We start from the raw sequence: 13,826 nt of genomic DNA on the forward strand, positions 1-13,826 counted from the left end.
TCTCTCTCTCTCTCTCTCTCTCTCTCTCTCTCTCTCTCTCTCTCTCTCTCTCTCTCTCTCTCTCTCAGGTAAGTAAGGCCCCAGGTGTTCCTTCCTTGCACTTTATTCACCTGGTGCAGGTTGGCGCCGCGTACAGGTAACAGTCAAGGTGTGAACAGGTAATATACGTACACGGGCCGAGATTACACGTACACACATAGGCGCACACACAGCCTCCTACTAGCATAGCCTACGTACATACATACACACAATATGGGGTTAGAATACATACATACGACACGACACAGCCTACGATGATCTATGTATACACAGAAGCATGTACACACACACACACACACACACACACACACACACACACACACACATACAGGTATACACACATGGGTTTACAGGTAAGGTTTAAGGGATCATTGACACTGTGCGCACCTCCGTATCCTTTGTTTCCATGGTTACCTTTCCCCATGTGCTACCTGTAATTTGAATGTCCAGGTACACACACACACACACACACACACACACACACACACACACACTAAAGGGCACAGTAAGGCAAAAAGTACACATGATAATCGAAAATGTGAGAGAGAATGGTCCGATTACACACACACACACACACACACACACACACACACACACACACACACACACACATACATACACACACACACACACACACAACACCAACACCCGACAAATGGTAAAGGACCCATCACAACACCATGATAAGAGGATAGACTCACTTAACGACTCCTTTAATTACTTCTCTTATTAATTACATGTTCTTACTGGAACGAAGAAAACCAACCAATCAAGACAGTTTAAATATACCCTTTTGTTCACCCTCTAAAGTCTCCGTTTTCTCTGATACTTCGTGACTGTTTTTTAGAGGGTAGCTAAACTACATTTATATATAACCAGTTTTCTCTTCGCTATCCTCTTCTAGACTAGCATAAAGCTCTCACATAATAGGACCAACTAGATATAATAATATGTTCTCTTACTTTACAATTAACTGTACATTGATACGAGTGGAGGAATAGAAGGAGGAGAAGGAGGAGGAAGAGGAGATGGAGGAGGAGTAGGAGGAGGAATAGATGGAAAGGGTATGCCATTCACGAATAAATATACAAGTTTGGCTACACGAACGTCACTAGAAAGTTAATTAGACAGGTATACAGGTAAGTAGGCAGACAGGGGCAAAGGTAGGTAGGTAGGTAGGTTGGTAGGTAGGACGAGGGCTTATTAAGGTATCATTCATAACAGTCATTAGAAGAAGGGTATAATAATCACAGATCTATTAATAGCTTCAAATACTCTTCCCACCTGGCGAGAGTCGGTATACAGTACCTCACTATAAAAGTCACCGTACACTAAACTGACCGCCTTAAGCCCCGCCCACTCTTCCAATGTGGCGGGAGCTGATTGGCAGGATGGAAGGAGGGTGGAGTTAGGAGGGTGAGGAAGGGGGCGGGGCTTATGGACGAAGTTTAGTATACGGTGACTGTCGCCTGATTTGATAAACGTCGTATTAATCTTCAGTAACAACAGTGTGGCTGATTTGTCTTTTCTACCCCGTTTTTCAAGGCACTGTTTTGAGCGCCACAACTTTCATACTTTTTTCCTATTTATCCTATTTACTCCTCACTTCCTATTATTTTTTCCGCAGTTGGTTCTGTTGATTTTTTTCTTTACTATCAATTTCCACGACTGAGTTTGTAGCATCTCGACTTATTCATCAAAAATAAAGTGGCTTATTTGTCTTTAATGTCCCGTATTTCAAGGCATCATTAGTTGGTTCTGTTGATTTTTTTCTTTACTATCAATTTCCACGACTGAGTTTGTAGCGTCTCGACTTATTCATCAAAAATAATGTGGCTTACTTGTCTTTAATGGCCCGTTTTTCAAGCTGGTTCTGTTGTTGTCGATTGTGAAAATTCCAACACTTTTAACTAACTCCGTCCTTTAAAATGGAAGTACAAAGCCAAACTAACTATGGGACTGTTGATAAGTACTACGATTGAGTTTGTAATAATTTTGTCGATTGAACCCTGTGAAAATTCCAACACTTTTAACTAACTCCGCCCTTTAAATGTAAGTACAAAGCCAAACTAACTATGGGACTGTTGATAACTACTACGATTGAGTTTGTAATAATTTTGTCGATTGAACCCTGTGAAAATTCCAACACTTTTAACTAACTCCGCCCTTTAAATGTAAGTACAAAGCCAAACTAACCATTGGACTGTTGATAACTACTACGATTGAGTCTGTAACATGTCCACTTGACTCTGTGAAAATCCAACACTTCGAACAAGCTAAACTCCGTCTCAAAAAATGGACCTAAAAAGCCACAGTAGCCACATAACTGTTAATAAACACTAATAGGACGTTTAAACAATCTGGCGTATAATTCAACTCAACGCTTCTTGGTATTACTGATTCTACTTTTACTACTCTTTATTATTGCTGTTTAATGGGGGGTTTAGTGGGCAACCTCAAACTTTCACTGACATGTGACTCGACACAATCTTCCAAACACTTATATCCTAGTCTTCGATAGCACCGAAAATGAGAAGAAAAGTATATATAGGTAATTCACTCCCACACACCTGAGATTATTATTGTTATTATCTTCCTCCTCCTTCTTCTCCTCCTCCTTCTCATCATCATCATCATCATTCTCCTTTGTTGTGCCGATTCTTGTTTTTATATTTTTCTCTTTTATATATTCTACTTTTTTAATATCTCTAAGTGTGTGTGTGTGTGTGTGTGTGTGTGTGTGTGTGTGTGTGTGTGTGTGTGTGTGTGTGTGTGTGTTACAAGAAAATAAATTCAAATCTAGTTGTGCATGAAATATACAAAAACAATCAACAGGTTAATGATAAGCAACGTATTTCATGGGCAAGACTGCGATTAAGTGCACACTCCTTGGCGGTGGAGAAAGGTCGTTGGAACCGGCGGGGGCAGGGCCGCCTCTCCTTGGAGGAGAGGCTGTACCCCTGCGGCCTGGTGCAGACGGAAACACACGTTATTGAGAGTTGTCCCTTGTCCCTGCACCTTAAAAATATGTACAATATTACAACTGTCGAGGAGTTATTGCTTGGTAGAACAGACTATAGTAATGTGTGTGCTGTTATTCATAAAATACTTGTACTAGAATGCATGCTTATTATCGCTTGGCAAACGTGCTGCATTTGATTTTAGGAAGAGCAATTCCTGGGTTATGGAAAAGAACAATTATTATTATTATTATTATTATTATTATTATTATTATTATTATCATTATTATTGTTATTATTTTTATTTTTTGTGTGTGATGTTTTGCTAGTTCCTCTTTTAGGGTTTTGTGAGTCTTAGTAGCATTATAATAATTATCAGATGTATTGAATATAAGAGTTTACACATTTCTAGTTTTATGGAGGTTCATTGTTTTAGTATATGCTGTTCATTTTTATATGTGATGTTTAGTTGTGCATATTTTACTTTTTGGGAGTTTTTAGTGGTCTTATTTCCTTTACCAGATGTACTAAATTTTATAGGGATTCATGTTTTAGTAGTTCAATTTAATGTTTCATATAGATGTTTGCTGATTCGTCTTTTCGTTAATGGGAGTTTTAGTGAATTTAAATAACACACATTTCAAGTGTTTTAAGTAACATTCCTAAGTTTTATTAACTTTATACAATATGCATCTTTGTGTTTATTTGCTTTAAAGAAGGTTACTAAATAGTTGTATAGTTCAAAAGAGTCAGTTATTGTAATTTGGACCAATATTTCTTTTTAACTTCTGTATTTTATATATTTTTTTTTCTGTGGTCAATAAACTATCTCAATCTGAATCTAAATCTGAATCTGTGTGTGTGTGTGTGTGTGTGTGTGTGTGTGTGTGTGTGTGTGTGTGTGTGTGTGTGTGTGTGTGTGTGTGTGTCCCCTTCTTCTACACTAAACATTTTCGGTCTGTCCTTAACTCAAAATCTCAACTGGAAACATAATACTTCATCGCTTGGTAAACCATCATCTTCAGTGTTAGGCGTTATGTAGCATCCCAGCCAGTCTTTTTCTTCAAGCCGATGTTATCCATACACAAAGGCCTTGCCCGCCCTCATATGAAACAGACCATAACTCCATAATCCACCATTCGACATAATTTTAAGGTTAAGGGGGCAGGCTGAGGAGAGGAAAACAAAATAACAACAACACGACCCATTCCTGCCTCTTCCCCCTGAAAAAATAAATAAAAGCTATGCAAATTCAGTTCTATAGGTATCTTGATGTTCCCCTCTCGAAGGATTTGGAGTCATCTGATAAAAAACGTGTTAGATGAAGAAACCAACTCACCAAAACCACCACCACCACCACCACCTCTTCCCTGTAATGCACTAGAGTGGCGATGACATAACACTGAACATTACCATCACACTCAATTAACGACTATCTGTCCAACCCCTCCTCACTACCACCACCATCCGGGGCACACCTTCGGGAATTACCTGTCCATTCAAGGTGCAAACAACTAGACCTTCCTTGTTACCTATGCTTCATTTTCCTCTCTTTTTAGTAGAGGACAAAACAAACAGCTAAAGCGGTAGAAAAAACGGAAATTTATATATGTTTTCCTTTTTTTCTTTTGATGTTTGTCTGTAAGTTGCACTCTCCTTCCCCTTTTCATTCCTACTCTACTGTCCCTGTCTCTTATTTTTCATATCGACGTCTGCTCATCAACGGGACTCGGTTTGGGTCAACATAAATTCTTATTTCCCCTTGATGCCCTTCCATGGATCTCAATACTAATACTAATACTAAGAAGAAGAAGAAGAAGAAGAACCAAAAGAACAAGAAGAAGAATGAAAATGGCAGAGAAACCATGTGCTAGGAATAGAGAAAAATGAGATATATGAGCCAATTTCTTATTCTCCTTTTTTTATAATTAGAGACAAACCAAGTGCAGAGGAAGGAGAAACATTAAATCGATCAACCTAGTCCGCCTTTTTTTCCTCTCCGCGGCAAGAGACGAACAAATTGCAACACGAGGAGAGGGAGACTAAAACAACCACACGGGAGAAATGAAAACACAGACGCAAGAAAAAATAAAAGAAAGAAAACAATAATGGAAGAGGAAAACAACATATCAAAAACATCAGATAACGAGGAGGAGGAGGAGAAGGGAGAGGATGAAAAAGAGTATATATATATGGGAGCCACGCCAGTCTTTCCTCACCTGATAACTATGTCACCACTCCCACGCAGCGGAAGGAAGGTGAGGAGGGGAATACATCGCCTGTGTTCGCCTGTGTGTGTGTGTGTGTGTGTATGTGTGTGTGTGTGTGTGTGTGTGTGTGTGTGTGTGTGTGTGTGTGTGTGTGTGTGTGTGTGTGTGTGTGTGTGTGTGTGTGTGTTCGTGGTCTGTTACTTTTCTTAACCCTCTCACACTCTCCAGGTCCGTTCTCTAAGATCCCTATTAGCGCCATACTCCTCACCGATATTTTCACATGGAATGAATTATCTTGCCTCTCCGAACCTTCTACATGTCTGTGCAGCAATTTAGTAAACCTTTTTATAGTGTGATCATATCCAGCTTTTCATCCCTTTTATACGTGCTGAAGGATATTTAATATTTCTAACATTTTTGTTACTATGAATTCAATGTATAAGGAACATGGAAGCATGTAAATACAGGCAGCAGAAAGCCTATTGGCTCACTACGAGGTTGCCCGCTCAAGTTATTAATCTGCTCGAAAGTCACTTCGTGCCTGCAGATCAGACGGAAGCACTTCGAAATGTACGTTGTTTACTCCTGTCACACAGTCGATTTAATTTTTAAATGAATTGATGGTTTTCGCACTTTTTACTACTGAAGAAATGTTGTTCCTGCAGCGGCGGAAGACTCGGTGTGAGAAGGAACTCCTGCCAATGTCTGTCCTATATGGTCTCGCTTGAATAGGTAGACCGTTATTTCTAGTTCTTGAGTTGGTTTGTAGCTCACATAACTTGGAGTGGTCGACGTTACTTAGCTTCTCAAGGTACTTAAAGAAATGAATTATATCCCCTCGTAGGAAATTATTTGCCAGCGTAAAAAGTTTGAGTCGCTTGGGTCGTCCTTCCTACAATTCATACCTGTGGTTGAGTAGAGCAACGCTTTTGTCTCCTGTTTTGAAAATCAATGTTACGTTCGCCATTTTCCAGTCTTCAGGGACCTTGTTTAGCTGCACTGACCGGTTGAATATGCTAGTAAATGGCTGGAGTATTTGCTGATTGAGTTCTTTCAATAACCGCCGAGACAATTTGTCAGGTCCCGTTGACTTGTTTGTGTCGAGTTTGTCCAGGAACTTTTTTTATTTTGGTCGGGAAAATGCTCACGAAATTTCATCGCTCAAAACAGTAATGCCAAAACCATATAGTCTTTAACTCCTCATTTTATACTGGTATCTACGACCCATTAGTTTTTTTGACATATTTGTTTTCTCCATTCAATAAATTGCTTGTCCCTCTGCCCCTACAGATGCGTGTGGCTTTGGTGGTAGTGGTGGTGGCGGTGGTGGTGGCGACGGTGAGCACGCAACCACCAGCAGACAAGCCACAAGGAGACGAGGGGGGTGCCGGGAAGAGAAACCCCAGATTTAACATACCAGGGGGTGTTATGGGCCTCGTATATGGAGCATTGAATCCCTATGGCTTTCTTCCGCCCATGCATCCGTACCCTCAACCTTATCCCCACGGCCAGTGTGGTGGGCCCCCCGGATATTGTGACTGACTTGGGCACCGTCATGAAGATTTTTCTCGAAGTGCATCCTGCCCAGAACATGATTAATTAGTTTTACCTGTAGAAAGATCGGTTGTCACCTGTAATCGGCTAATCTATTCTACCCCAGCTCTTGTGGCTGACTGGGGCACCACCATGGAGGCTTTTTTTCGAAGTGCATTCCGCCCATGACTTAGTTGATTAGTTAACCTGTAGAAATGTTTTTTTTTTTTTTTTACGGCAAGGGAGGCAGCTCAAGTCCAAAAAAAACAAAAACAAGAAAAAAAAGCCCGCTACACGCTGCTCCGACAAAAGAAAAAAAAAGGAACGAGAGGCCAGAAGAGGGGTCAAGTGCTCTCACCTCTGCTCGACTAATCTATTCCACCTGTGTTGTTACAAGTAGTCTCACCTGCCCGGCTGGAAGTAGACACTAATTAAGCCATTACTCTGGTTATTATGCTTTTATGAGATATTTTTCACTTTCCCTTGCATATTTCGAGTCACTGCTGACTGCTTTGTGACCAATAAACTAATTACTATTATTGCTATCATTATTATTACTACACTTGATAGACTAGACACTTTTCATTTTCCTCACTCTTTTTTTTCACAGGTGAGTCTTGATTTTGGTCCTTTGTAAAAAATGTGCTCAGGTGTAACAAATCAAATGGTGATTAATTAAACGTTTCTACAGGTAGTAATTAAGGTGTGAACAGGTATTTAAACCTCTCCCCAGATATCTTTTGTTTTGCCCATTCATACTAATCATTTTCAGGTGCAATTGATTAGTGTTCAGGTGTTCTCTATTATTACTACACCGTGATCACCATATTTTTTTTTATTGTCATACATAACTGCGGTAAGGACGTAAGAGTGACCACCATCATTACGTGGACACTTAACGACCTTCTGACTAACCCACGTCACCATCATCATCATCACCACTGTCACCATCACCTTGACCACACCTTCGGGAATTACCTGCCATTTCAAGGTGAATGGACGTAATTACCGAGACTTTCCCTTTGTACCTGTTATTTCTTTTCCTCTTCCTTTCCATTCTTTACAGGAGCAGCGAGTAGCGGGCTTTTTTTTATTGTTTCCTTTTTTTGTGCCCTTGTGCTGTCTCCTTTGTTGTAAAAAAAAAAAAAAAAAGAGATTAAACAGATTCCGTGACAAAGAGGGAAAGGAAAAAAAAAGAAGATAGATTAACCTGTGTTCTCTTTTTTCCTTTCCTTACCTGCAAGATTGTGCTAAAACAATTCCCCCCAAAAAACATGAAACTAATAAGATTTGAAATAGCATTTATAGAACCAAAAGCAACAAGAGAAAGCTCATTTACCTGTGCAGACCTTGCTTGTTGCCTGCAGAAAAGCATTTGTACCAGAAAATTCATTGCACCTGGTCACTAATTACTTGCACCTGAAAATGATAAGCATGAACGAGCAAAACAAGAGATACCTGTACGAGACCTGTTCACCTGTGCACACCTTGCTCGTTACATGTAGAAAAACTTTGTACCTGTGGACTGAGAACACCTGAACATTAATCAATTGCACCTGAAAATGAATAGTATGAATGGGCAAAACAAGAGATATCTGAGGAAAGGCTTAAATACCTGTTCACACCTTGATTACTACCTGTAGAAACGTTTAATTAATTACCACTTGATTTGTTACACCTGAGCACATTTTTTACAAAGGACCAACATCAAGACTCACCTGTGAAAAAAAAAATGAGGAAAATGAAAAGTTGTGTCTAGTCTATCAATTACTTTTTTCCCTTTTTTATTTTGCTGATAAGAGAAAAACGGAGACAAAAAAAAAACGGAGAAAAATAAAAATAAGAAAAAGCAGAAGAGGCTGCCTGGTTTGATTTAACTTTTATAGGATGAGTAAAACAAAAAAAAAACAAGTAAAACAATAAAACAGGAGATAGAGAAAACTGAGGATAGGAAGGGAAACAAAGACTAACTAAGAGGCAAAAATGGAGAGGGAAGTAAAAAGGAAAGAAAAATAATAAAATCTATATCAAATTCTCCATTCAGTAAAAAAAAAAAAAAAAAAAAACGTAGTTGCCAGAAAATCATTGTTTGGTTTTAGTACAAGTTATTTGTGATTAAAGAACGCATTTATAAACCAGTGTAAAACAATAAAAAGTAGAGAAAAAAAAATAAAGGAACAAAAATAAAGACAAAAAATGGGAAAGGAAAAACACAAATGAGGAGAGCAAGAAAAAAAAACTAAGTAAGAAAATCGTTGTCAGGTTTTAATATCAGCTTTTTGTGTGTAGCTAAGGAGCACACCTTTTTTGCACCTGTGGAAACGCTTTGGTACCTGGGAACACCTTGCACCTGAGCCTTATTATTACGAAGGACCTAAACCGCTTACTCTTGTTATTGAAAACACGCTCGGGTATTGTCGATTACTCCACTCCAAGGTCTCTCTCTCTCTCTCTCTCTCTCTCTCTCTCTCTCTCTCTCTCTCTCTCTCTCTCTCTCTCTCTCTCTCTCTCTCAGCGGAAGTAACAGGTAGATGATGACTTCCGCTATAGGAGGTCAGAAGTAAGAAGAGAAGGAAGAAGAGGAGGAGGAAGAAGGGAGAGTTAGGAAGAGTATAAATATGAGTGCTAAGGCATCGCTTCCTCACTTCTTAATTGTTCTCAGCAAAGCATACACATAACAGGAGCAAGGTGAGAGGCTGAGGAGAACGCTTGTGTGTTTGTTGGTGTTTGGAAACGTTTGTGGCGGGAGGCTGCGAGGAAGTTTTTTTTTTTATGTGCGTGTGTTAGTGTGTTTGTGTTTGTTTTGCGTGGGTGGAGTGAGGTGAGGAAACGTTCTTGTGTCTGTGTGTGTGTGTGTGTGTGTGTGTGTGTGTGTGTGTGTGTGTGTGTGTGTGTTTTAGCTCTTTCATCTTTTCCTCCCTCTTCCTTACCTCTCCCTTTGCTCTGCCTATCCTCTATCTTTTCGTCATTCCCTACCTTTCGCTCACTCGCCCTCCCCTTTCTCCTTTACCCCTCCCTCTCCTTTCTCACCTTTCCCATTTCATAACCTTTCCCTAAATCCCTCACCTTCCCTAACTCCATGACCTACCTTTACCTTCTTTCCATTACCTAACATCTCGTAATCCACCTTTCCTTTTCTAACTTATTTTAAATCACATGTCCTTCCTTTTCAACTCTCTTCACACCTTTACCTAACCTGTTCTTCCCTTCCCCACAACTTCCTCACCTGTTCCACTCTTTCTAAAATACCTTCTTACCTATGATTCTCCTTCCATCTTCTTTACCTTACCTGTGCATCCCTTCCTCACCATCCCTAACCCGGTAGCTGAGAGGATCATGTTTCTTAATTAAAGGCCCCTCAAAGCGAGAAAATAAGAAAAAAATCATCACTCACGCAAACCAAATCATAATATATATCAACGCTTTTTTGATCAGTTTATGCATCATCTATTTTCGGGGATTTCTATCATGGCAGAAATTTGGCCCGTCACTGGTAAAGCCACAAATTGGGCCTGTCGCTGCTACCGGGTTAACTAATCTACTCGTACCTTTCTACCTTTTCTTGACTCGCCTTTCCCTCCCCCCTACAGATGCGTGTGGCCGTGGTGTTAGTCGTGATGGCGTTGGTGGTGGCGGCTCTCTCTCTCTCTCTCTCTCTCTCTCTCTCTCTCTCTCTCTCTCTCTCTCTCAGGTAAGTAAGGCCCCAGGTGTTCCTTCCTTGCACTTTATTCACCTGGTGCAGGTTGGCGCCGCGTACAGGTAACAGTCAAGGTGTGAACAGGTAATATACGTACACGGGCCGAGATTACACGTACACACATAGGCGCACACACAGCCTCCTACTAGCATAGCCTACGTACATACATACACACAATATGGGGTTAGAATACATACATACGACACGACACAGCCTACGATGATCTATGTATACACAGAAGCATGTACACACACACACACACACACACACACACACACACACACACACACACACATACAGGTATACACACATGGGTTTACAGGTAAGGTTTAAGGGATCATTGACACTGTGCGCACCTCCGTATCCTTTGTTTCCATGGTTACCTTTCCCCATGCGCTACCTGTAATTTGAATGTCCAGGTACACACACACACACACACACACACACACACACTAAAGGGCACAGTAAGGCAAAAAGTACACATGATAATCGAAAATGTGAGAGAGAATGGTCCGATTACACACACACACACACACACACACACACACACACACACACACACACACACACACACAACACCAACACCCGACAAATGGTAAAGGACCCATCACAACACCATGATAAGAGGATAGACTCACTTAACGACTCCTTTAATTACTTCTCTTATTAATTACATGTTCTTACTGGAACGAAGAAAACCAACCAATCAAGACAATTTAAATATACCCTTTTGTTCACCCTCTAAAGTCTCCGTTTTCTCTGATACTTCGTGACTGTTTTTTAGAGGGTAACTAAACTACATTTATATATAACCAGTTTTCTCTTCGCTATCCTCTTCTAGACTAGCATAAAGCTCTCACATAGGACCAACTAGATATAATAATATGTTCTCTTACTTTACAATTAACTGTACATTGATACGAGTGGAGGAATAGAAGGAGAAGAAGGAGGAGGAAGAGGGGATGGAGGAGGAGTAGGAGGAGGAACAGATGGAAAGGGTATGCCATTCACGAATAAATATACAAGTTTGGCTACACGAACGTCACTAGAAAGTTAATTAGACAGGTATACAGGTAAGTAGGCAGACAGGGGCAAAGGTAGGTAGGTAGGTAGGTTGGTAGGTAGGACGAGGGCTAATTAAGGTATCATTCATAACAGTCATTAGAAGAAGGGTATAATAATCACAGATCTATTAATAGCTTCAAATACTCTTCCCACCTGGCGAGAGTCGGTATACAGTACCTCACTATAAAAGTCACCGTACACTAAACTGACCGCCTTAAGCCCCGCCCACTCTTCCAATGTGGCGGGAGCTGATTGGCAGGATGGAAGGAGGGTGGAGTTAGGAGGGTGAGGAAGGGGGCGGGGCTTATGGACGAAGTTTAGTATACGGTGACTGTCGCCTGATTTGATAAACGTCGTATTAGTCTTCAGTAACAACAGTGTGGCTGATTTGTCTTTTCTACCCCGTTTTTCAAGGCACTGTTTTGAGCGCCACAACCTTCATACTTTTTTCCTATTTATCCTATTTACTCCTCACCTCCTATTATTTTTTCCGTGGTTGGTTCTATTGATTTTTTTCTTTACTATCAATTTCCACGACTGAGTTTGTAGCATCTCGACTTATTCATCAAAAATAAAGTGGCTTATTTGTCTTTAATGTCCCGTATTTCAAGGCATCATTAGTTGGTTCTGTTGATTTTTTTCTTTACTATCAATTTCCACGACTGAGTTTGTAGCGTCTCGACTTATTCATCAAAAATAATGTGGCTTACTCGTACTTGTCTTTAATGGCCCGTTTTTCAAGCTGGTTCTGTTGTTGTCGATTGTGAAAATTCCAACACTTTTAACTAACTCCGTCCTTTAAAATGGAAGTACAAAGCCAAACTAACTATGGGACTGTTGATAAGTACTACGATTGAGTCTGTAATAATTTTGTCGACTGAACCCTGTGAAAATTCCAACACTTTTAACTAACTCCGCCCTTTAAATGTAAGTACAAAGCCAAACTAACCATTGGACTGTTGATAACTACTACGATTGAGTCTGTAACATGTCCACTTGACTCTGTGAAAATCCAACACTTCGAACAAGCTAAACTCCGTCTCAAAAAATGGACCTAAAAAGCCACAGTAGCCACATAACTGTTAATAAACACTAATAGGACGTTTAAACAATCTGGCGTATAATTCAACTCAACGCTTCTTGGTATTACTGATTCTACTTTTACTCTTTATTATTGCTGTTTAATGGGGGGTTTAGTGGGCAACCTTTCGTGACCTCCCTGCGCGCGTGACCTGACCTGACCCCGCCTAGAGGCCCAACAACAACAGCAGGAGCAGCAGCAGCGGCGGCGGTAGCGGCGGCGGCGGCAGCAACAACAACAACAACAAGAACAACAAGAACAACAAGCTCATCCCGTTTCTCTTGCGTCTTAAAGGGGTTTCGTTTTTGTGAGTTTTCTTTTTTGTTTTCCGTGTTGTGATGGACTGGCATTCCGTTTTCTTTGTTTACGTGTTTTGGTTAACTAGTTTTTCGTTTTCTTCGGCTTTTGGAACAGAAGAATGGATTGACAAGTGTTCTCTTAGTATTTTTTTTGCTTTATCTTCTTCTGGTAGTATATTAAAGACTTTTTTATATATATTTTTTACACTTCTCGCACTTTGGAACAGAAGAATGGATTGACAATTAGTGTTCTCTTAATATTTTTTGCTTTATCTTCTGATAGTATATTGAAGACTTTTCTTATATTTTTTTTACACTTCTTGCACTGGTTTGTTAGCCTTCGATCTGTCTCCATTACTATAAACTGACAAAAGACAAAGACACGGGGGCAATGAATGGAAGTAAATAAAAAAATTAAAAATTCTTCCATCTCGCGGTTCCTTATTGTGATTTCATTGGTAATTGCATGGATGATTATTCCTTTGACTCAGGTAGCCAGGTACGACATATTTCTTTTTGATCATATTGTTATTTTCATTTAAACCATTTTTTCGCCCTACGTCAAGTATCTTCTGTTCGAACATAGATAGAGTAATAATCGTTATCTTTATCATCAATATTAGCGATACATATTCAACGGATTTCAGTTTTCCTCACATTCTATCCATATTACTAAAGGAAGTACAAATTTGAGCAAAAGTCATATTTTTTCATGCCATCTTGCTTCTTCGCATTATTTTCTTATTATTTTTCTTTCATTTTGTATTTCGTCAGATCACTTTTCTTTCACTTCATTGTATAAATAGAGATCACATTTTTTCATGTAATCTGTCTTCTTCGTCTACTTTTCTCCTCTTTTTATTTCATTTCCTATTTCCTCAGTTCTATTGCGTTTTATTTTATTTTTTTCATTTCACATTTCATCACTTCCCTTATTTTATT

At 39.7% G+C, this 13,826-nt stretch overlaps 2 long non-coding RNA genes across 2 annotated transcripts in view; both read left to right on the forward strand.

Annotated features, from left to right (window-relative positions):
- The window catches only part of LOC126985808 (uncharacterized), a 14,531-nt gene continuing 705 nt past the window's right edge, over positions 1 to 13,826 (forward strand). The window contains exons 1-2 of the long non-coding RNA XR_007739070.1: positions 1 to 1,170; positions 11,505 to 13,826. The exon at positions 11,505 to 13,826 is cut by the window's right edge and continues 705 nt beyond it. This is a non-coding gene — a long non-coding RNA (uncharacterized LOC126985808). The remainder of the gene's footprint in view (positions 1,171 to 11,504) is intronic.
- LOC126985807 (uncharacterized) lies at positions 4,676 to 7,281 on the forward strand. The gene is made up of 2 exons (XR_007739069.1): positions 4,676 to 5,257; positions 6,500 to 7,281. It is a non-coding gene; the product is annotated as an uncharacterized LOC126985807 (long non-coding RNA).

The sequence above is a fragment of the Eriocheir sinensis genome, chromosome 60 (assembly GCF_024679095.1).
Source record: "Eriocheir sinensis breed Jianghai 21 chromosome 60, ASM2467909v1, whole genome shotgun sequence".
Classification (NCBI taxonomy): Eukaryota; Metazoa; Arthropoda; class Malacostraca; order Decapoda; family Varunidae; genus Eriocheir; species Eriocheir sinensis.